This window comes from Eriocheir sinensis, unplaced genomic scaffold, assembly GCF_024679095.1.
Source record: "Eriocheir sinensis breed Jianghai 21 unplaced genomic scaffold, ASM2467909v1 Scaffold614, whole genome shotgun sequence".
NCBI classification, from domain to species: domain Eukaryota; kingdom Metazoa; phylum Arthropoda; class Malacostraca; order Decapoda; family Varunidae; genus Eriocheir; species Eriocheir sinensis.
The window spans coordinates 41,897-65,401 of NW_026111959.1; the positions used below are offsets into that span (position 1 = coordinate 41,897).

A 23,505-nucleotide genomic window follows, 5' to 3' on the forward strand; every position below is an offset into this window, starting at 1 on the left:
CTATAGGTACTATACTTCACAGTATACCAGTTTATTCCTCTTTAACACTCGTGAGAATCAGAATAATCTCCTTTGTGGCCATGGGTAATTTGTAATGAGAGCCGAAAGGACTGAGATACGGCCCAGGGCTTTGAGTCTGAACTAAGCCCCGTATTCTCAGACGATATCGGCTCCACAGCGATCATAAACAAAGAATATCAGTCGGGTTCTCATAAGTGTTTTTTCTTCATTCATGGTACAGAAGCCTTCTCAAACTATCACCAGGCTCATGAAAATACCCATGGAGATACAGATACCACAACCTCTCTCTCTCTCTCTCTCTCTCTCTCTCTCTCTCTCTCTCTCTCTCTCTCTCTCTCTCTCTCTCTCGCCGGCTACGTAAACTTTTGGGATCAACTTTATGGCATGAGGAGTCTATTTCAGAAAGATGGACTCCATTTGTCAGCAGTCGGAGCGGCAGGATTTGGCAGTTTACTTCACGGCGCTGTTCGAGACTTTAGAGCAAAAAACGAGTCGCGCGTTCACACCCCGCCCACTTAAATATAAATAGTTGTCATGCGGCCAGCACTTCACTAAATCCTAAAACAACTAACAACTCCGTTTCTCGAGTTATAACAAAACACAACTTAAGGGTTCTTAGCTTTAACGTTCGAGGCTTAAGAAATAAGATCGATGAATTGCAGTGCCTAACTAAAACAGAAGACGTTGATGTAATTGCCGTAACTGAAACATTTATTGACACCGCTATTAATGACTGAATTTTTTTAATATAAGGTAAATAACTTTATATTTTTCAATAAAGACCGAGTTAATCGTAGAGGTGGAGGAGTGGCTCTTTACGTCAAAAGTAGCTTACAGCCCGTTGATAAAACACCAGAGAACAGTACTGTAGAACACCTGAGCGTGAGCTCAAATACCGATCAATTAAAAATCAACATATCCGTCACTTACATGCCTCCAGGCCAATCACGCGAGAATGATGAAATAATATATAGCGTTTTGCAAAGAACTCTCCGAAACAATGATGCATTGATTTTGAGCGATTTTAATCTACCGCATATAGACTGGCAGACACTCACGGGATCCGGGGAATCGCATGGGATGTTAGACTTCGTTGAAAATAACTGCGCTTAGCCAAATGGTTAGTGAAACAACGCGCGATAATAATATTCTTGATCTTGTATTAGTAACCCAAGAGAACTTAGTTGACAATGTCAGCGTTGGGCAAGGCGAACACCTCCGGATCATGCAGAGACTGGTGCGTCTCGACATAAGAGCTCAAAGAAGGATTGCATTATTGTATATCAATTTTAAAAGAGCTAATTTTGAAAGAATAAGACAGTCATTAACGAACTTTCAATTAGTATCCAACAGCGACGTCGAAGAATCTTGGCAAGACTTTAAAGCTTAATTTCTAACTGATCCGTGCAATCTTGTGAAAAGTGTCGAAAAGTTAAAATCCTCCGTGGTTTAATAATGAAATCAAACTTGCTCTCCAAGAGGAACTTGTTACATAGGCAAAAGAAAACCAAATAACTCTACCGAAAATAGTACACGGTACTACGAAGCAAGACGACAAGTCAAAGTTTAATCAAACAGGCGAAACGGAGGTACGAAGTAAACATTGCCGTAATTGCAAGTCAGATCTTAAAAGTTTTTTGGGTATATAAACAAAAAAAAAACAAAAAAAAAAAAAGAGATTCGAAGTGGGATTGGCCCATTAACAGATAATTCGCAATATCGTGACAGAGCACCCAACGCATAGCGCGAACACGTTAAATTCTTATTTCGCCTCGGTTTTAATAGTAATTCTACCGATACTGCTGCTGTTCCTACCACTATTGGAAATCCCAGTCGTACTCTCCCTGACTTTGAAATCAGTACAGATGAGGTTCTCAAAGCGCTGCAGTCACTTAAAACTAACAAAAGTCCAGGACTTGATAAATATATCCAAAATTACAGTACTTAACCCCATAAACCTCGGGCTAGGGGTCTATTGTCACTCTCAGCGCGAGCGATACGCAAATTTTTGGAAAAATGGGTATTTGTTCACCAATGCCCTGTGGTGGCTAAACGAAAACATAATAGTTTTTACTGCTATCTCTCCTTAATCCTTCCTCCTGTGATGAAGATGTTGAGTGTCTAGAGTTGAACCACAGCAGAGATATGATGTTGGAAGAGGTACCATTTTTCGGCCAAGCCGAGCGCACTTGTTCGTGCAGGTGCTGTTGACCTGGAGCCTTGGTCTCCTGCCTCGCCCCGCGCCATCACACAGTACGTAGGCATCCTTCCTACCGCTCGATTATTCATATTGGGCTACATATTTCATTATGTTGACTCTCATAAAAATACCTTCTTCCGAAAATAAATGTTTTTTTATTACATGCAGAAAAAAGCTTCCATAAGCACAGTACAATTATAGGAATATCCAAAGAGATATCAGATACCTTTAACAATGCTGTTTACGAAACTGAATATGTTTTGCACCATGGTATCGTTCCTAGTGATTGGAAAATGGCTAACGTAGGTAGTAACAAATGTGCAGAAGTGGGGGTAGTTGGAAGCTTACATAAAATAAATCCTTACAAAACTGAATAACTTCTCTGCCTTCATGTACAAAATGCCTCATAAACAGAAATATAACATGCGGTGGCTGAGCGCGCGCTCCCACAGGGAATAAGGGTAGAGACAGGGGCCCGCTGGCGCATCCTTCCTCGCGACATTCAGACACGGAAATCATTATCAACGTTTTCCCATTACAATGGTCTGCTGATGCTCTGGGAGATTTGCGTGAGCAGCCAGGACGAGGACCATCAGCACTGAAAGTAATAATTACGTCACGGGATTACAGATGTACGGCAGGAGAGCAGAAGGCAAGACTCCACCACCCAGCATCTCCGCCCGAGCAGAATTCCCGTCACCAAGCGTATAGATTTAAAAAAGGAATATCAAGAGATACTCAGACCTTTAACAATGCTATTTAATATCTTTGCACCATGGTATGATTTCTAGTGATTGGGGGCTGACGGAAGTGGGGGTTGGGGGGGTCAGCAGGGGATGACGGAAGTAGGGGGTTAGGGTAGCTGGACCCCCCTCCACATCTTTCACCTTTTCACCCACCCCTACACCACACCCCACCCACCCCATCCACCCCTCTCGGGCTAGCGTGCAGAACAGGGGGTTGACGGAGTGGGGGTGCCCAGCGGGGAGGAGTGACGGAAGAGGGGTAGTTGAAGGGTTAAGATAAGATCTGCGGAAAAAGAGCTCGAATGACCACAAGATTATAATCACGGAAAGAGTTAAAGACATTAGGTTAATGACCTGGATGGAATATGCCCCCTCCACCTGCTCCCAGCCTCCATCTTTCCTTAATCTCGTTTCTTCCCCCTCTCTCCCATACACACACACACACACACACACACACACACACACACACACACACACACACACACACACACACACACACACACACACACACACACACACACACACACACTCGCACACACTCGAACACACACACACACACACACACACACACACACACACACACACACACACACCTTTATGTCTGTTTCTGATCCTGTTATGTCTGTTTGTGATCCTTTTTCGTCCGTATCTGATCATTTTCCATCTGTTTTTTTTTTTATTCCTTTATGTTTGTTTCTAGTTCTTTTCTGTTGTTTCTAATTCTTTTCCGTCCATTTTTTACTCTTTTTCGTCTGTTTCTTGATTCCATTATGTTTGTTTCTGATCCTTTTAAGTCTGTTTCTGATTCCTTTCCGTCTGTCCGTCTGGTGTTTGCGATAAATGAAATACCACTGACTGATCACACACACACACACAAACACACACACACACACACACATCGAAACATAAAGCCTCTGTTATTTTCGTTTCTTTCCGTTTCTTCGTCTGTTCGTGCATTACCTTACGTCAGCGGAGGGCGAGGCAAGATGGAAGTGTACCGAGCTCACTAGTTAAAACAATAAACAGTCCTGGAAATCAAGTTGAAATTTTCCTCCACTCCTTTGTCTGTGTTTGGGCCATCAAAAGTCTAAATTCTCACAGACGAAATTGTGGACTTAAAGAACAGCATCAAATTAGCTACCGAAAACGCTAAAATGAGAAACAAGTGATTATTGAGAAGGACTTGAATCAAAGTTTCGGAGACGGTACAGCGACTCAACTACAACGAAAGGACTATAGTAGACGCAATGACAATCTACGGATCACTGGCCTCCAAGAACAAGCAGGTGAAACATGGGAGAACCACAAGAACCAAAGTGTCAAAGATGATCAACTTGATAATCTAGAACTTCCCCTGTGGTCTCGAACGTGCTCACAGGGTGGGACCAATCAACCCATCACCCCCGGCCAATTGTTGTACAGTTTGAGAGGTAGCGACAAAGAAACAGTCATTAGGAATGCAAGAAACTCAAAGGACAAGCATCTACATCAGTGAAGATCTGCCCTGCCTCAAGAAATCAAGATGAAGCAACTACCTCTACTGAAAGCGAGATGAAGGTAAATCGCGTACTTCCGTCACACGCGATTGATCATCAAAGAAAAAACTGGCCAACAATCATCATTCTCATCGCAGCTGACCCGACACATCGAGTCGCTGGTCCGACTCCCTTACAGCTCTGGCGAGGCAGGGGCAGCCTGGTGCTGGGACTGGGACCACTGGAGGCGGCGTAAGTTCTGCTGCGACTGGAGACTCCCCAGACTAGTGCTTCGAAGACTATACTTCCTGACGGTGCTCTGCCGAGTGCCTAGTGGTGAACGGCGGTGCCTCCTCATTTAACACCTCATGCTGGTGCTGACAGGATGTCGACTGAGACAGGTGTTCAAATGGGAGGAGAATGGACATAATGGGTGGACGTACCCAGAAGAATCCTGAGAGAACGCAGGAAGAGAAGTGAATAAGTAAAAAAGTCACTCCAACATTCTTCAACTTCGATTCCTAGCATGACATCAGAGTACTCTTAAGAGTTTCATTCATGTCTTAAAAATACTATTTATTATTGTACAACCAATTGGCATCACTCCATGGCCTTCTTAACACTTCAAGTTACCATTACCTCTATACATATATTTCTTCTACCATTAATTTACTACTACCAATACAATTACTACTACCTCTAATATTACTTATTGCTACTGGCCAATAAACACACTACTACTACTACTACTACTACTACTGTTGGTGCTTCTATTACTGCTACTACTACTACCATTACCTTATCACTACTACTACTACTACTACTACTACTACTACTACTACTACTACTACTTTTTACTACTACTACTATTACTACTACTACTTTACTACTACTACTTTTATTACTACCTACTACTACTACTACTACTACTACTACTACTACACTACTACTACTATTATTATTACTACCACTACTACTATTATACTTACTACTATCACCTACTACTACCTGCTACTACTGCCTACTACTGCTACTGCTACTACCACTACTACTATTGCTACTACCACTACTACTACTGTACTACTACTGCTAGCCACTACTAATGTTACTACTGCTGCTGCTACTGTTACTACTACTACTACTGCTACTACTGCTACCACTACTACTATTACAACTACTACTACTACTATTTCGCTTTACTGTTGTTGCTTACCACTGCTACTACCGTACTGCTACTAAAGTAACTACATGTTTCCTTTGTGTTTCTGATTGATGAATTTTTTAATTTCATTAAAATATTCAGGCGAAATTGTAAACTTTGATCCCTTAACCCGTATTGCGTCTGGTGACAGAATTCCCATCGGGCAGGAAAAACTCAGGGTGGCGGGAATTCCGCCATCCATTTGCGCACGCGCTAACCAATAGCACCTCTGGCATCATATCTATGCCGTGCTGCAGCAGCAGACACTTCAAATTTATTTAATCGTGGAAGGAAGGATTGGCGATGAAAAACAATATAAATTATTATGTTTTCGTTTGAAATTGCCACGGGGCATTGATGAACACCTATTTTACCAAATCTATCAGCACCGCCCGCGCGGTGCAGGACGACTAATAGTCCTCTAGCCCGACATATGGGTTAAGTGTGCAGAAGACAACAATTATAACAATATTATCGTGTCAATCAGTTTTATATAGATCTAGAAACATGCTTTCCTAAATCTGAATATATTTTTCTTGATAATTTTATCTTCTCTTTGTAACAATAGTGATTTTAATTTATTAACACTGAATGTAGATCCATCCACCAATTTCAATATTTCAAAACACTGTACTGTCGACAATGTCAATTTATGACGTGCTTGGTTCACTGACCAGGCTCGACATAGCTGTTCTACATTGTATTCTTTGACAGCATGTAAATGTTCACAAATAACAGGAACAGGTATGGTGGGGAATTGGCTGTTTACGTCTCGAACAGGTACACAGGTTATAAAGTAGTGAATTCAGTCGAATGGAAACATTTATTGAGAGTGTGGCAGTGGAAGTAAAATTTAATGGTAAAATATTTTATTTATATGTATATATAGACCTCCTCAGGGTAATGTGAATAATTTTCTTAATGTTCTCAATGAAATTTAACTACTGCCAAAAGATAAAATCTAGTAAAATATTTATTTTGGAAATTTAAATATGAATTTATTACATAATAATGACGATAACATTCAGGACCTTATGAATTTAATGTATAGTTATTCCCTGTTTCCATACAACTCTGCCAACACAGTTACAGCCACATCCATACCCTTATAGATCACATTTGGTCCACATGTGTTGAGAACAACGTAAGGAAGTATGTAATCAAAACTGATATTACTGATCATTTTCAGTGATATCTTTATTTAGATATAATAATATTCCATCTCTCCCACATTCATAACGAAAGAACGTTCACCCAGGAGCTTTAGACACATTTAGTGCTGCACTTTCTCACAGATTGGTCTGATGTCTGTAAACTGTACATGTCTAACAACTCCACTATAATCTGTTTTACAACAATTTCAAAACAAATTATGATAGTACTTCCCTAAGAAAACAATTAGAGTTAGTAACAAAATAATCGCAGTCCACACATTACTCCAGCATTAAAGAAGAGCATTAGAAAACATAGACTTGAAAACTAGCATATAATGGCCCTTAACTTTTTCGAGAGCAATATAGGACTTTCAGAAATAGACTAACGTCACTTTTAAAAGAAGCAAAGAAGTATCACCAAGACCAGCTTCAATGTAGTAAAGGCAGCCCTAAGTCTCGCAAGTCAATAAATAACTTATTAGGTAGATCTACAGATGGTAAAACAGTGAAATTGAGCTACACGATCAGTTTATTTATAACATTCAGATAAATTTAATGAACATTTTTGGCTTAAATCAGCGAAGCAGCGAAACTGTGGGTAATGAATTTGCAAATTATTTACACAACTCTCTAATTTTTCTTTGTATTTATTTCCCTACCATAAACTTAGAATTGAAAAAACTAAAGCATTTAAAACTTCTTCCTCGGATTTGATGATATTTCCCAATTGTTTTAAAACGCACAGTAATAATATATCATTCCAATTAACACATAGTGAATCTGATGTTAAAAACTGGAATATTCGGATGCGCTTAAAAAATAAAAGCTATTGCCACTATAAATCAGGCAGTGGGTCGATATAAAAACTATAGACCTATTTTCAATACTTCAGCATTTAGCAAGGTTTTTGAAAAGTTATTACTTCCCGTCTTAAATTTTTTTTAAAAACAATTTACTCACAGACTACCAACTTAGGTTTAGAATGAGTCGTTCACAAACAGCTATTTTACAGTTCATATCTAATATATCAGTATTTAGAAAAGAAGCATTATTTAATTGGAATATTTTAGATTTATCTAAGGCATTGATACACTGGATCCTGAAAATTTTTATTAGATAGCTAAGTCACTATGGCGTTAAGTATTCCCTTAAAACTATTTGAAAGCTGTTGTAATAGGTCACAAGCTGTATATTACTAACCACGTATTCTTCTTTTAGGGCAATCAACTTGAGAGAATTTATTACCGCAGAAGTCAATATGGACCGATACTCATACCTCATCTATATAAACGACTTTGTTATTAAAGTTCTAAATTCAAATAACCACGATTTATGCTGACGATACAAATCTTTATTAAATAAATGTAAACATTAACGATCTTCCTTATAAGATTTAGTTGGAACTAGAAAAAATAATTATTGGACTAAAATTGTGAATTGAGTCTGAATATTGCAAAACTAATTACATATTTTCCAAATCGTTCATGCAATATAACATTCCTCCTATAACCATAGAGGGAAACACATTAGACAGGTAAATTTCACAAAATTTTTGGTGTTTACATAGATGAGAATAATTGGAATCAACATATTTCATTTGTCACAAATAAATTAGCAAGGATGTGCGGTATGTTATACAGAGTCCGCAATAATCTCACACCTGAATCCCTCACTAGTATTTATTACACACTTTGTTATCCCCATCTCACCTATTGTGTATCAGTCTGGGCCTGTACTTGGCAGTCCTTCATTAAGAAAATATCAGTAGCTCAAAATAAAAATTTTAGGTGTATATTCTATATGAGTAGGTTTGAGTCCACACGAAATATAATTAATACACAAAATTTTCTTAGTTTTCAAATATTCATAAATATTTTTATTGTTAAGCATTTACAAGTGCCTTACACAGTATTGTGGAGGTCAGCCTTTCAGACTGGTGCACACATCATACAACATTCGAGGTAATGATATCAATCTCATAATCCACAGTTCAGAACTTCTCTCTTTAAGCACAGTATATTATACTCAGGTCCCCAAATGTGGAATTCATTGCCTCTACATATTAAGACTCTTCTCAATCATATAAATTTATCCATTTTTAAAAAATCTGTGAAAACTTATTTATATAATTGTCAAAGTAGTATTCAAATGTAGTGTGTGGTATGAACTTAGTTTCACAAGTGTAATGTTCACTATTATTATTATTATTATTATTATTATTATTATTATTATTATCATTATTATTATTATTATTATTATTATTATTATTATTATTATTATTATTATTATTATAATTGATATTGTTATTGTTATTCTCAGCAACATATTATTATAATTATTCTTATTGTTCTATACGTTAGTTAATAATATATTAGGTACCAATTTTGTGCCAATGTAAACATTAAATAAAATAATATAATTCCATGTCTGTCGGGAAGCTTCGGCTTGACAGGCTGTGCCATTGCCATGTTTTATGTTATGTTTGAACAATATTCTTATATTTTAAAGGCAATAAATATTTACTTTACTTACTTACTTACACGAAACATAAAGCCTCTGTTATTTTCGTTTCTTTTCCGTTTCTTCGTCTGTTCGTGCGTCCCTTACGTCAGCGGAGGGCGAGGCAAGATGGAAGTGTACCGAGGCTCACTAGTTAAAACAATAAACAGTCTGGAAATCAAGTTGAAATTTTCCTCCACTCCTTTGTCTGTGTTTGGGCCATCCGTCCCTTCGACCTATAGTAAGATGCATCCGGTGGCTTGGAGGGGCACACGAAGGGCATGTTAGTGACTCGTGGTAAGGATTGACTCATGACTTTCCGTTTTGTGACACTGTGTTGGGTTGTATGTATTTCTGTGTATTGCATAGTACGTTTCTTTTCATATTTGTTTGTTTATATATTTTGATTTTGTGACACTGTTTGTTTATCATATTTCGAGGATTTAGAGGGTACGCGAAGGGCAAGTTAAAGGTGACCCGTGGTGATTGACTCATTGTCATCCGTTTTTATGACATTGTGTTGCGTTGTATGTATTTCTGTGTATAGCATTATTTTGTTTTTATCTTATTTCGAGGATTTAAAGGGTACGCGAAGGGCAAGTTAAAGGTGACTCGTGGAATAAGGATGGACTCATTGTCATCCGTTTTTATGACACTGTGTTGCGTTGTATGAATTTCTAAGTATGCCATTGTTTGTTTCTTCTTCTATTTGTATGTATGAAACATATAGATAAAACGCTTTTATGTTTCGATCTGGCTCATATAAAAAAAAATGACTCGCGAAATGTGCGCGGCGGCGGCAGCAGTTTGTATAACACGCTTAAATCAGTGGTCTGGCTCCACACAGGACCTCACTCGTCACCACCACTACCCCAGTGCTTCCGCCCCGCCCCCCCCCCGCCCCGCCCCCCCCCCGCGCGCGGGCAAAACTTTAGCCACCTGTCGTCGAACGATGTCGTCGCAGCGCCCGCTGCTGGCGCCGGCGCGCACATTTCGCTAGTCATTTTTTTTATATATGAGCCAGATCGAAACATAAAAGCGTTTTATCTATACGTTTCCACAAATCGAATAATTTTAAGACAATTATTGTTTTTTTTATCCGTTTTTTGATACAGGACATATAAACAAGTCAAACAAACTCAATGTTTATTGAAATTTGGTCAAATTATGATTACAGATTCATCATGTGCAATTTTATAATATCATAGACTCCAACATTAGTTCAATATACAGAGCATTATGAGAGCATTTGATTTATTTCTTCCTGTTCCGCGGCTAGCATTAGCATGTCATCTTCCATCGCTAGCTGTATTTTCGAGGGGAAAATATCGCTCGGCCAGCACATACCGTTCTCCACACAACTCATAGGTTTCTTCTTCTTGTTCTCCCATTTCACCGATCTCTTCCCCACCCATTACCTCGGCTAGCCTCGCTTCTGTTATGCCTCTTTCATCACCTTCCTCCAATTTTCTACTTTTGACAGTGTCATGATCTGGGCTTCCTCTTCCTCCTCCTCCTCCTTCTCTTCCTCCTCCTGCTCTACCCCTTTATAATTATCGGGATGACCGTACGACCGTGACTCCAAGGTGCTAATGTAGTATCTTTTGTCCTCAACTACAGATATCCCTCTTTTGGGATATTTTACTGTACTCATTCGTCCATTGCGCACTGTGAATCCCTGATAGCCAAAGGTAAATGTTTACTTCTAGAATAGGACGTCTTTGTATCGCTGATGAGCAATTTTTTTCTTTATGAACTTTGGAACGCTCTTAGCTGAACTCAACCGGTCACCGTCTGCCAAGAGGATGGAGTAGCACTTTGGTCTTACACCTACAAATTCTGAGATGGTTCTTTCCCTCACTTCAGACTTGAGAAATCCGAGCTTGCCTTTCTTGTCTGTGTTGTACAAGGAATGTGAGGAGCTAAAGTTACTTGTATCAATATAGCTTTTAAAGGGTTCCTGGGAGTACTCCGTTAATAGATCAGGAGTTTCAATTTCTGTTATTAAGGAATCAGTGTCACAATACACTAGTTTCGCCCGATCCCCGTAATGAGCCTTCATGATACTGTAAAATAAATCATATAGTCGCAGCTTGGACAGCTCTAGGATGTAGTAGCCAATGTAGTTTGGATGATTCACCTGTGAATATTTCTTATGGCGAACTACTACTACATGGCCATCATTGAGAGGTACAACACGTTTAAAGTAAGGACTTCGGACCAGCTTCAAAAACTTTTCGCGGTTGGTGACAATATCTATGTCTTCACTATATTTGGCCGCGTTCATCAGGAATCGACCAAAAATGCTGTTTGAAATACACTTGATTGCAGTTTTCTTGATAGGGCAAGTAGCACTTTTGCGGGCTTCTATGTTATCCTGAATGAAGTCCGCAAGAAAGTGCTTTTGCTTAAACATATAAATAGCATGCACATTTTAACAACCCGGCCTAGTTGAATAAGCAGTTTAAGGAGGGGCAGAGCAAACAGCATTTTCTCCTGAGCAGCATGTGTTCCAATCAGTTTTATGTTCTTACACGGTACTGGACGGTTTTCTTCTTCATACCATTCGTGTGTGGCTGACGATATATCTCTATTGATGATATTGTGTCTTCTGATGGTCAGTGGGAGGTCATCCGTTCTCTCAATGACTTCACGTGAGACAGCCTCAGTATCGTACAGAATGAGGTATCCAAAATCGCCATCGGTTGCTTGATTGACCTAGCCCCCGCTCAAAAACATTGCATTTCTGTCTCATCTAGTTTTCTCATATCTCCACATGGTAACTTCTCTTTCATTACAGTGGGATAAAGACTGTTGAAGTCAAGATATGAAAGGAGTGTGTTTCTATCATGTTTTGGATTAAACTGAGGGTTCGTATAGATGTTATCGGCGCGTACAAAACGACGCACAACACTTGTGTAGCCCCCACGCACATTTGTTCGAATGCAATGATATATGTGTGGGCTACTAAGCATCTCTAATTCCTGCTGTGTTTTTAACAGAAAGGAGTCACAGGCAAATCCTGGCAGGCTAACATAATTTACAATATCCAACCTCCACTGGGTTTTCAAAATACCTTTGCACTCTAGGAAGACATCACATAGAAGGCCAACATCCACTTTTAGCAACAAATAGTCCTTCAAGCCCTGACACCCAGCTACTTTCCAAACATTCTGAGCATGTTTATAATCACTTTCGGAAAGTTCTACTTCTTGAAGCGAATTGAAAAAATCTTCGCGGGATGGAAGATGTGTTTCAGAAAGTCGTTACATCGAATCCATATAGGCATAACAAAAAACCTGCTTTCCCTTGATCAATAATGGTAACGCAGGTGCTGGGACATCTTTCAACATCTGTTATGTGTATATGGTATCGTTCCAATTGCTTATCAATTGGTTCGCTAAAGCCGGGAGTGAACCAGACATAAAGACATACGAGTCAATAAATCTCAAGTCATTTATGATGACTTCATGGTATTTGTGAACTGAATGTTTTGGTCCTAGTTTGATCTTCAAGTCAGGTAGCGTTAATTCACGCAGGATTGACGACATGTCGTAATCCGCATTATGTGCAATGAGTGACTACAATTTGTGATTTTTCATTTGAAGGTTGCATATATTGCAATAAGTTCCAATGTGATTGTTTCCTGATTTTTCATGGTCATGATGTTTTACTCCTTTACCTTTTAAAAACCCGTATTTACAGAGAAGACTGAGTTTGTTCATTGTGATGTGCCGTATCTTCATCGGTCATATTGATTTTATTGTAGCCTTTAGAAAATTTTAACTTCTTCCAGAAGTATTGGTTCAGCTAATGTAAGTTCGTTCTATATTCAAAACAGTGTGAGTTCAGCTAATGTAAATTCGTTCTATATTCAAAACAGTGTGAGGTCAGCTAATGTAAGTTCGTTCTTTATACAAAACAGTGTGAGTTCAGCTAATGTAAGTTCGTTCTAAATTCAAAACAGTGTGAGTTCAGCTAATGTAAGTTCGTTCTATATACAAAACAGTGTGGGATTAGCTAATATAAGTTCGTTCTATATTCAAAACAGTGTGAGCTCAGCTAATGTAAGTCCGTTCTATATACAAAACAGTGTGAGTTCAGCTAATGTAAGTTCGTTCTATATACAAAACAGTGTGAGTTCAGCTAATGTAAGTTCGTTCTATATACGAAAAAGTGTGGGTTCAGCTAATGTAAGTTCGTTCTATATTCAAAACAGTGTGAGTTCAGCTAATGTAAGTTCGTTCTATATACAAAACAGTGTGGGTTCAGCTAATGTAAGCTCGTTCTATATTGAAAACATTGTGGGTTCAGCTGATGTAAGTTCGTTCTATATACAAAACAGTGTGGGCTCAGCTAATGTAAGTTCGTTCTATATACAAAACAGTGAGTTCAGCTAATGTAAGTTCGTTCTATATTCAAAACAGTGAGTTCAGCTAATGTAAGTTCGTTCTATATTCAAAACAGTGTGAGTTCAGCTAATGTAAGTTCGTTCTATATTCAAAACAGTGTGAGTTCAGCTAATGTAAGTTCGTTCTATATACAAAACAGTGTGAGTTCAGCTAATGTAAGTTCGTTCTATATACAAAACAGTGTGAGTTCAGCTAATGTAAGTTCGTTCTATATACAAAAACGTGAGAGTTCAGCTAATGTAAGTTCTTTCTATATACAAATCAGTGTGAGTTCATCTAATGTAAGTACGTTATATATACAAAAGAGTGTGAGTTCAACTAATGTAAGTTCGTTCTATATACAAAAGAGTGTGAGTTCAGCTAATGTAAGTTCGTTCTATATACAAAAGAGTGTGAGTTCAGCTAATGTAAGTTCGTTCTATATACAAAAGAGTGTGAGTTCAGCTAATGTAAGTTCATTCTATATACAAAAGAGTGTGAGTTCAGCAAATGTAAGTTCGTTCTGTATACAAAAGAGTGTGAGTTCAGCTAATGTAAGTTCTTTATTTATACAATACATTGTGATTTCAGCTAATGTTAGTTCGTTCTATATACAAAAAAGTGTGAGTTCAGCTAATGTAAGTTCGTTCTATATACAAAAGAGTGTGAGATCAGCTAATGTAAGTTCGTTCTATATACAAAGAGTGTGAGTTCAGCTAATGTAAGTTCGTTCTATATACAAAGAGTGTGAGTTCAGCTAATGTAAGTTCGTTCTATATACAAAAGAGTGTGAGTTCCAGCTAATGTAAGTTCGTTCTATATACAAAAGAGTGTGAGTTCAGCTAATGTAAGTTCGTTCTATATACAAAGAAGTGTGAGTTCAGCTAATGTAAGTTCGTTCTATATACAAAAAGTGTGAGTTCAGCTAATGTAAGTTCGTTCTATATACAAAGAGTGTGAGTTCAGCTAATGTAAGTTCGTTCTATATACAAAAGTGTGAGTTCAGCTAATGTAAGTTCGTTCTATATACAAAAGAGTGTGAGTTCAGCTAATGTAAGTTCGTTCTATATACAAAAGAGTGTGAGTTCAGCTAATGTAAGTTCGTTCTATATACAAAAGTGTGTTTTCAGCTAATGTAAGTTCGTTCTATATTCAAAACAGTGTGAGTTCAGCTAATGTAAGTTCATTCTATATACAAAAGAGTGTGAGTTCAGCTAATGTAAGTTCGTTCTATATACAAAAGAGTGTGAGTTCAACTAATGAGTTCAGTTCTATATACAAAAAGTTCAGCTAATATAAGTTTTCTATATACAAAGAGTGTGAGTTCAGCTAATGTAAGTTCGTTCTATATACAAGTGTGAGTTCAGCTAATGTAAGTTCGTTCTATTTTCCAAGCATTGCGAGTTCTTTCAGTATGACTATATATAACTTGTTGACATCAGGTCCCAAAACGGAAAACTACGAGTCAATCCTTACCACGAGTCACCTTTAACTTGCCCTCCGTGTGTGTCCAAGTCCTCGAAATAAGATGAACTTACAAATAGAAGAAGAAACAAACAATGCCATACTTAAAAATTCATACAACGCAACACAATGTCATAAAAAACGGATGACAATGAGTCCATCCTTATTCCGAGTCACCTTTAACTTGCCCTTCGCGTACACTTTAAATCCTCGAAATAAGATAAAAACAAAATAATGCTATACACAGAAATACATACAGCGAAACACAATGTCATAAAAACGGATGACAACGAATCGATCCTTACCACGAGACACCTTTAACTTGCCCTTCGCGTACCCTTTAAATCCTCGAAATAAGATAAAAACAAAATAATGCTATACACAGAATTACATACAACGCAACACAATGTCATAAAAACGGATGACAATGAGTCAATCCTTACCACGGGTCACCTTTAACTTGCCCTTCGCGTACCTCTAAATCTCGAAATCCTCGAATCACCTCGATATGATAAACAAACAAATAGGGTAAGAAACAAACAAGTTCCATACAGAAATACATACAACCCAACACAGTGTCAAAAACGGAAGTCATGAGTCAATCCTTCCCACGAATCACTTTTAACTTGCCCTCTGCGTGCCCTCTAAATCCTCGCCAAAATATATAAACAAACAAATATGAAAAGAAACGTATTATGCAAATACACAGAAATACATACAACCCAACACAGTGTCACAAAACGGAAAGTCATGAGTCAATCCTTACCACGAGTCACTAACATGCCCTTCTGTGTGCCCCCTCCAAGCCACCGGATGCATCTTACTGTAGGTCAAAGGACGGATGGCCCAAACACAGACAAAGGAGTGGAGGAAAATTTCAACTTGATTTCCAGACTGTTTATTGTTATAACTAGTGAGCCTCGGTACACTTCCATCTTGCTCGCCCTCCGCTGACGTGTAAGGGACGCACGAACAGACGAAGAAACGGAAAAGAAACGAAAATAACAGAGGCTTTATGTTTCTGTGTGTGTGTGTGTGTGATCAGCCAGTGGTATTTCATTTATCGCAAACACCAGTAGACGGACAGACGGAAAGGAATCAGAAACAGACTTAAAAGATCAGAAACAAACATAATGAATCAGAAACAGACGAAAAGAGTAAAAATGGACGGAAAATATTAGAAACAACAGAAAAGAACTAGAAACAAACATAAAGAAAAAAAAAACAGATGGAAAATGATCAGATGCACGGATGAAAAGGATCACAAACAGACATAACAGGATCAGAAACAGACATAAAGGTGTGTTATTGTGGCATGTGTGTGTGTGTGTGTGTGTGTGTGTGTGTGTGTGTGTGTGTGTGTGTGTGTGTGTGTGTGTGTGTGTGTGTGTCTGAGGTGAGTGAGTGTGTGCGGGAGTGTGTCTGAGCAAAGGAGGTTCGAGGTGTGTGTGTGTGTGTGTGTGTGTGTGTGTGTGTGTGTGTGGGAGGTGTGTGTCTGAGGTGTGCGAGTGTGTGTGTCTGAGTGTGTAAGTGTGTGTGTGGTGTGTGTGTTCAGTGTGTGCAGAGGTGTGTGTGTGTGTGTTCAGTGTGTGTGTGTGTGTGTGTGTGTGTGTGTGTTCTAAAGGTGTGTGTGTGGGGGTAAGAGAGAAGGAAAGAAACGAGATTAAGGGAAAGATGAAGGCTGGAGCAGGTGGCGGGGCATATTCCATCCAGGTCATTAACCTAATGTCTTTACCCTTTTCCGTGATTATAATCGTGCGGTCATTCGAGCCCTTTTTTCCGCGATCTTATCTTAACCCTTCAACTACCCCCTCTTCCGTCACCTCCCCCTGTTGGCACCCCATCCTGTCAACCCCGGTTCCGTACGCTAGCCGAGAGGGGTGGATGGGTGGGGTGGGGTGGGTGTAAGTGGTGGGTGAAAGGTGAAAGATGTGGGGTGGGGGTGTCCAGCTACCTCTTCCGTCATCCCCGCTGACCCCCCAACCCCACTTCCGTCACCCCCACTTCCAACTACCCCCCACAATCACCCCCACTTCCACCCCACTGCCATTTGTTACTACCACGTTAGCCATTTTCCAATCACTAGGAACGATACCATGGTGCAAAGACATATTAAACAGCATTGTTATAGGTCTGAGTATCTCTCTTGATATTCCTTTAAGTACTGTAATTTTGGATATATTTTATCAAGTCCTGGACTTTTGTTAGTTTTATGACTGCAAGCTTTGAGAACCTATTCTGTACTGATTTCAAAGTCAGGAGAGTACGACTGGGATTTCCAATAGTGGTAGGAACAGCAGCAGTATCGGTAGAATTACTATTAAAACCGAGGCGAAATAAGAATTTAACGTGCTCGCTATGCGTTGGGTGTCTGTCACGATATTGCCTGAATTATCTGTTAATGGGCCAATCCCACTTCGAATCTCTTTTTTTTTATATACCTAAAAAACTTTTAGGATCTGACTTGCAATTTACCGCAATGTTTACTTCTCTCCGTTTCGCCTGTTTGATTAAACTTTTGACTTGTCGTCTTGCTTCGTAGTACCGTGTACTATTTTCGGTAGAGTTATCGGTTTTCTTTTGCCTATGTAACAAGTTCCTCTTTTGGAGAGCAAGTTTGATTTCATTATTAAACCACGGAGGATTTTTAACTTTTCGACGCTTTTCACAAGATTGCACGGATCAGTTAGAAATTAAGCTTTAAAGTCTTGCCAAGATTCTTCGACGTCGCTGTTGGATACTCATTGAAAGTTCGTTAATGACTGTCTTATTCTTTCAAAATTCGCTCTTTTAAAATTGACATACAATAATGCAATCCTTGTTTGAGCTCTTATGTCGAGACGCACCAGTCTATGATCGCATGATCCAAGGTGTTCGCCAACGCTGACATTGTCAACTAAGTTCTCTTGGGTTACTAATACAAGATCAAGAATATTATTATCGCGCGTTGTTTCACTAACCATTTGGCTAAGGCAGTTATTTTCAACGAAGTCTAACATCCTATGCGATTCCCCATCGGATCCCGTGAGTGTCTGCCAGTCTATATGCGGTAGATTAAAATCCCTCAAAATCAATGCATCATTGTTTCGGAGAGTTCTTTGCAAAACGCTATATATTATTTCATCATTCTCGCGTGATTGGCCTGGAGGCATGTAAGTGACGGAGTTGTTAGTTGTTTTAGGATTTAGTGAAGTGCTGGCCGCATGACAACTATTTATATTTAAGTGGGCGGGGTGTGAACGCGCGACTCGTTTTTTGCTCTAAAGTCTCGAACAGCGCCGTGAAGTAGTCTACCAAATCTTGCCGCTCCGACTGCTGACAAATGGAGTCCATCTTTCTGAAATAGACTCCTCATGCCATAAAATTGATCCCAAAAGTTTACGTAGCCGGCGAGAGAGAGAGAGAGAGAGAGAGAGAGAGAGAGAGAGAGAGAGAGAGAGAGAGAGAGAGAGAGAGAGGTTGTCGTATCTGTATCTCCATGGGTAGTTTCATGAGCCTGGTGATAGTTTGAGAAGGCTTCTGTACCATGAATGTGAAGAAAAAACATAAGCAGCACTGCCGTCTCTTTTATCTCTAAGGCTGAATTCTTCGCTCAAACTTTCTGCAACAACCCACTCCTGGACGATTCTGGGCATATTCCTCCTACACATCCCCCTCCGAATACTTTCTGCCTGTTATTAAGTTTCGGAATAATGATGTTTTCTTTGCCCTCCAGGGCCTTAACTCGCAGACGGCTTATTTTTTTTTTTTTTTTTTACAACAAAGGAGGCAGCTCAAGGCCACAAAAAAAAACAATAATAAAAAAAAAGCCCGCTAATCGCTGCTCCCATAAAAGAATCACACGAGGTGGCCAAAAGCAAGGTCAAATTCGGGAGGAGAGGTGTCTGATATCCTCCTCCTTGAAAAAGTTCAAGTCGTAGGCAGGAGGAAATACAGATGAAGGATGATTGTTCCAGAGTTTACCAGCGTGAGGGATGAAAGAGTGAAGATGCTGGTTAACTCTTGCATAAGGGGTCTGGACAGTATAGGGATGAGCATGAGTAGAAAGTCGTGTGCAGCGGGGCCGCATGAGTGGGGGAGGCATGCAGTTAGCAAGTTCAGAAGAGCAGTCAGCGTGGAAATATCGATAGAAGATAGAAAGAGAGGCAACATCGCGGCGGAATTTAAGAGGTAGAAGACTATCAGTAGGAGGAGGAGAGCTAATGAGACGAAGAGAGCCTTAGCCTCCACTCTGTCCAGAAGAGCTATGTGAGTGGAGCCCCCCCCAACGTGAGATGCAAAATCCCTACGTCGGCGGACAAGTCCCCAGGATATTGATAGCAACTGCGCGGGGGAGAAGAACTGGCGGAGACGATACAGAACGCCCAACCTCGAGGAAGCTGATTTAGCAAGAGAGGAGATATAAAGTTTCCAGCTGAGAATTTGAGTTAAGGATAGACCGAGGATGTTTAGTGTTGAAGAAGGTGACAGCTGAGTGTTGTCGAAGAATAGGGGATAGGTGTTTGGAAGATTGTTTCGAGTTGATAGGTGGAGAAATTGAGTTTTTGAGGCATTGAAGGACACAAAGTTCCTTCTGCCCCAGTCGGAAATGATAGCAAGGTCTGAGGTTGAGCGTTCTGCAGCCTCCAGTCTGGAGTCGTATACTTCCTGTTGTGATGGTCTTCTATTGAAAGAAGTTGAATAATGCAGAGTGAAGTCGTCGGCGTACGAGTGGACAGGACAGTTTGTTATGGAAAGAAGATCATTGATGAATAACAGGAAGAGAGTGGGTGATAGGACAGAGCCCTGTGGAACGCCACTGTTGATAGGTTTAGGGGAAGATCTGTGACCGTCTACGACCGCAGAGATAGAACGGCCGTAAAGGAAACTGGAGATAAAGGAACAGAGAGAGGGATATAATCCGAAAGAGGGCAGTTTAAAAAGCAAAGACTGGTGCAAGACTCTATCGAGTGCTTTCGATATGTCTAGCGCAACAGAGAAAGTTTCACCGAAACTGCTAAGAGAGGATGACCAAGAGTCAGTTAAGAGAGCAAGAAGATCGCCAGTAGAACGCCCCTTGCGGAATCCATACTGGCGATCAGATAGAAGATTATAAGTGGAAAGGTGCTTTTAAATCTTCCGGTTAAGGATTGATTCAAAAGCTTTAGATAGACATGAAAGTAAAGCTATTGGGCGGTAGTTTGAGGGATTGGAGCTGTCACTCTTCTTAGGCACAGGCTGTACAAAGGCATAATTCCAGCAGGAAGGAAAGATAGATGTTGATAGGCAGAGACGAAAGAGTTTGACCAGGCAGGGTGTCAGCACAGAAGCACAGTTTTTGAGGACAATAGGAGGCACTCCATCAGGTCCATAAGCCTTCTGAGAGTTGAGGCCAGAGAAAGCATAGAAAACATCATTAGGAAGAATCTTAATAACAGGCATAAAGGAATCAGAGGGGGGATATATAGAAGGAATATGCCCAGAATCGTCCAAGGTGGGGTTCTTACAGAAAGTTTGAGCGAAGAGCTCAGCCTTAGAGACAAATGAAACGGCAGTGCTGCCGTCAGGGTTAAGGAGAGGAGGGAACGAGGAAGAAGTGAAATTGGAGGAGATATTTTTGGCCAGAAGTCACGGGAAGAATTAGAAGCAAGGTGTTGACATTTTCTGGCGAGGGGCTTGGAGCTGGAGTCGTTTCTCAGGACAACAAGGGAGAAACCCAGCGGGAACCATAGCCCTTACAAGGTGAAGGCGAAGAAGGGGAGCGTGGGGAAGTCGTCCTCCAGTCCTTCACCACCCCCAGGTGAGTTCAAGGGGAACTGTTTCTCTTGCGGGCAGCAGGGACACTCCAGGAAGTACGTACTGCCCGGGGAGCAAGAGCAGCAGAAAGGCTGGCGGTACGGGAGCGGGGCCGACTCAGTACAAGCCCTGCTGTTACAAATGTGGCAAGGGTCACCGGACTTCAGAGTGTACCTTGGTCCCCGCCACAGACTGTAAGGAGGCCGCGGGAAACCGGGACGGGCTGGCGGAGGGGGGCAAGCACCAGTCGGAGGAGAAGAAGCCCCAATCCGCCTAAGTTGCCGCGCTGAGGATGCCCGGACCGTTCAGGTGGGTGGGCAAGTGGATGGGAATTCTTGCTACCTGACGGTGGACTCGGGCGCAGAGCGCAAGTTCGTGCAGGACGGCATGCTGGCAACCGGACAGCCCCCGGTGGCCAGGCAGCAGCTGTGTGGGATTACGGGACACTGCACACAGCTCAGGGGGCCAGTGGATGCCAGGGTAACTGTGGGCGGCACGGAGGAGTGTCTTCCTGTCTTCGTGGCTGACGTCGGGGAGAACTTGCTGGGACTAGACTATCTCCAGCGGAGCAGGGCGGTGCTGGATTTCGAGGATATGACCATGGCGGTCGGTGGCAACTTGGTGCCGCTAAGGCGGCGGAGGCGCAGTGGAGTGTGCTGTCTCTGTCGAGACTCACCGAACCCATGCTGCGTCACCCCCGAAGCCAGCCACCGCTGCCGACTAGGGAAGGAGAAGGAGAGTCTAGTTCCGGACGGGTGAAGGTGTACAGACGAATATGGACCCGGTAGGTCTGGTCGAGGGCACGCAGGAGAGTAGCACTGGGGTTCCACCTCATCTGCAGGATCTATTGCAGAGGAGCTCAGTATGCCTGTCCGGAGAACAGGTGGACGAGGTGGGAAAAGTGCTGACTCAGTATGCGGATGTGTTCGAAGGAGACCATGACCTGGGCCGGACCAGTCTGGTAAAACACCACATCCACACAGGAGACAGTCGTCCTGTCAAGTTGCCGCCCCGGAAGATTGCGCCTGCACGACGGCTGGAGGTGGAAAAGCCGTGGAAGAGCTGCTCGCACAAGGGGTTATTGAAAAGTCGTGCAGCCCAAGGAGTGCCGCTGTCGTCCTCGTTAAGAAGAAGGATGGGTCCACCAGGTGTTGCGTGGACTATCGGGGCCTTAACGCGGTGACGACAAGGACTCTACCCTCTCCCGAGGGTGGATGACACGCTGGATGCGCTCACGGGGGCACAGTGGTTTCGACCTTGGATCTGAAGTCCGGCTACCACCAGGTTGAGGTAGCGGAGGAGGACAGAGAGAAGACGGCCTTCGTCTGGGCAAGGACTGTACCAGTTCAAGGTAATGAGTTTCGACTAGTGAATGCCCCGGCAACGTTTGAGCGTTTGATGGAGCGTGTGCTGGAAGGGTTGCTCTGGAAAAGCGCCCTGGTGTACTTGGACGATGTACTAGTGTACGGGGACTCGTTCAAGCTGGCTCTGGAAAGGTTAAAAACAGTGCTGGACAGGCTCAGGGCGGCTAATGTGAAACTGAGTCCTAAGAAGTGCTGTCTTTTCCGGAAGGAAGTGCCGTTCCTGGGGCACATAGTGACTAGTGAGGGGGTGAAAACAGACCCGGGTAAAGTTGAGTCAGTAAAAGAGTGGCCGGTGCCGCGTAGTGTGACTGCAGTTCGTGGGTTTATCGGACTGTGCACGTACTACCGGCGGTTCGTGAAGGGGTTTGCTCAGACCGCAGCGCCACTCCACCACTTGACTCGGAAAGGGCCCTGCTTTCACTGGAGCGAGGACTGTCAACGGGCTTTTGAGGAGTTGAAGGGGGCCCTTGCTAATGCCCGTGTTACCGTACCCTGACCCCACAAAGGTGTACATTCTGGACTGCGACGCTAGTGCTGAGGGCGTGGGAGCGGTTCTGTCCCAGGAAAAGGATGGGCAGGAATGGGTTGTCTCCTACTTCAGCCGGAAGTTCTCTGCGCCAGAGAGGAACTATTGCGTCACACGTAAGGAGTTGTTGGCAGTGATTCAGGCTCTGGATCACTTCCATCCGTACTTGTACGGGGCCAAGTTCAAGGTCAGGACGGACCATGCTGCGCTGAGGTGGTTAAAGAACCTCAGGAACCCGGAGGGTCAGCTGGCCAGGTGGATTGGCAAGCTTGAACAGCACGACTACCACATTGAGTACCGGCCGGGGAAACTGCACGGTAATGCGGACAGTTTAAGTCGCCGGCCCTGCGAAAGTGACTGTGCGCATTGCAGCCGCCGGAGGGGAGCCTGTGAGCGTGAAGGCTGCCGCGGTTGCCAGTGACACTAGTTGGGGAGAGGACCTCGGACAGGCCCAGCGGGAGGACGCGGACATTGGGCCCATAGGTGACACTGCGGGAAGAAGGCGAGGAACAACCGCCTTGGGAAAGTGTTGCACCGTTGAGCCCTGCAGGTAAGGCGTTGTGGCAACAGTGGGCAGTGCTACGCCTGAGTGATGGGGTGCTGCAGAGGCGGTGGGAGACAAGTGGCGGCGGTGTGGCCTTCTGGCAGACAATAGTTCCTGGGAAAATGAGAAAGGAACTGGTGCGCGA

The 23,505-nt window shown here is 42.0% G+C and overlaps 1 pseudogene; it reads right to left on the reverse strand.

Annotated features, from left to right (window-relative positions):
• The window catches only part of LOC126993446 (uncharacterized), a 55,169-nt pseudogene extending 33,558 nt beyond the window's left edge, over positions 1-21,611 (reverse strand).
• Between the last annotated feature and the right edge of the window lie 1,894 nt (positions 21,612-23,505).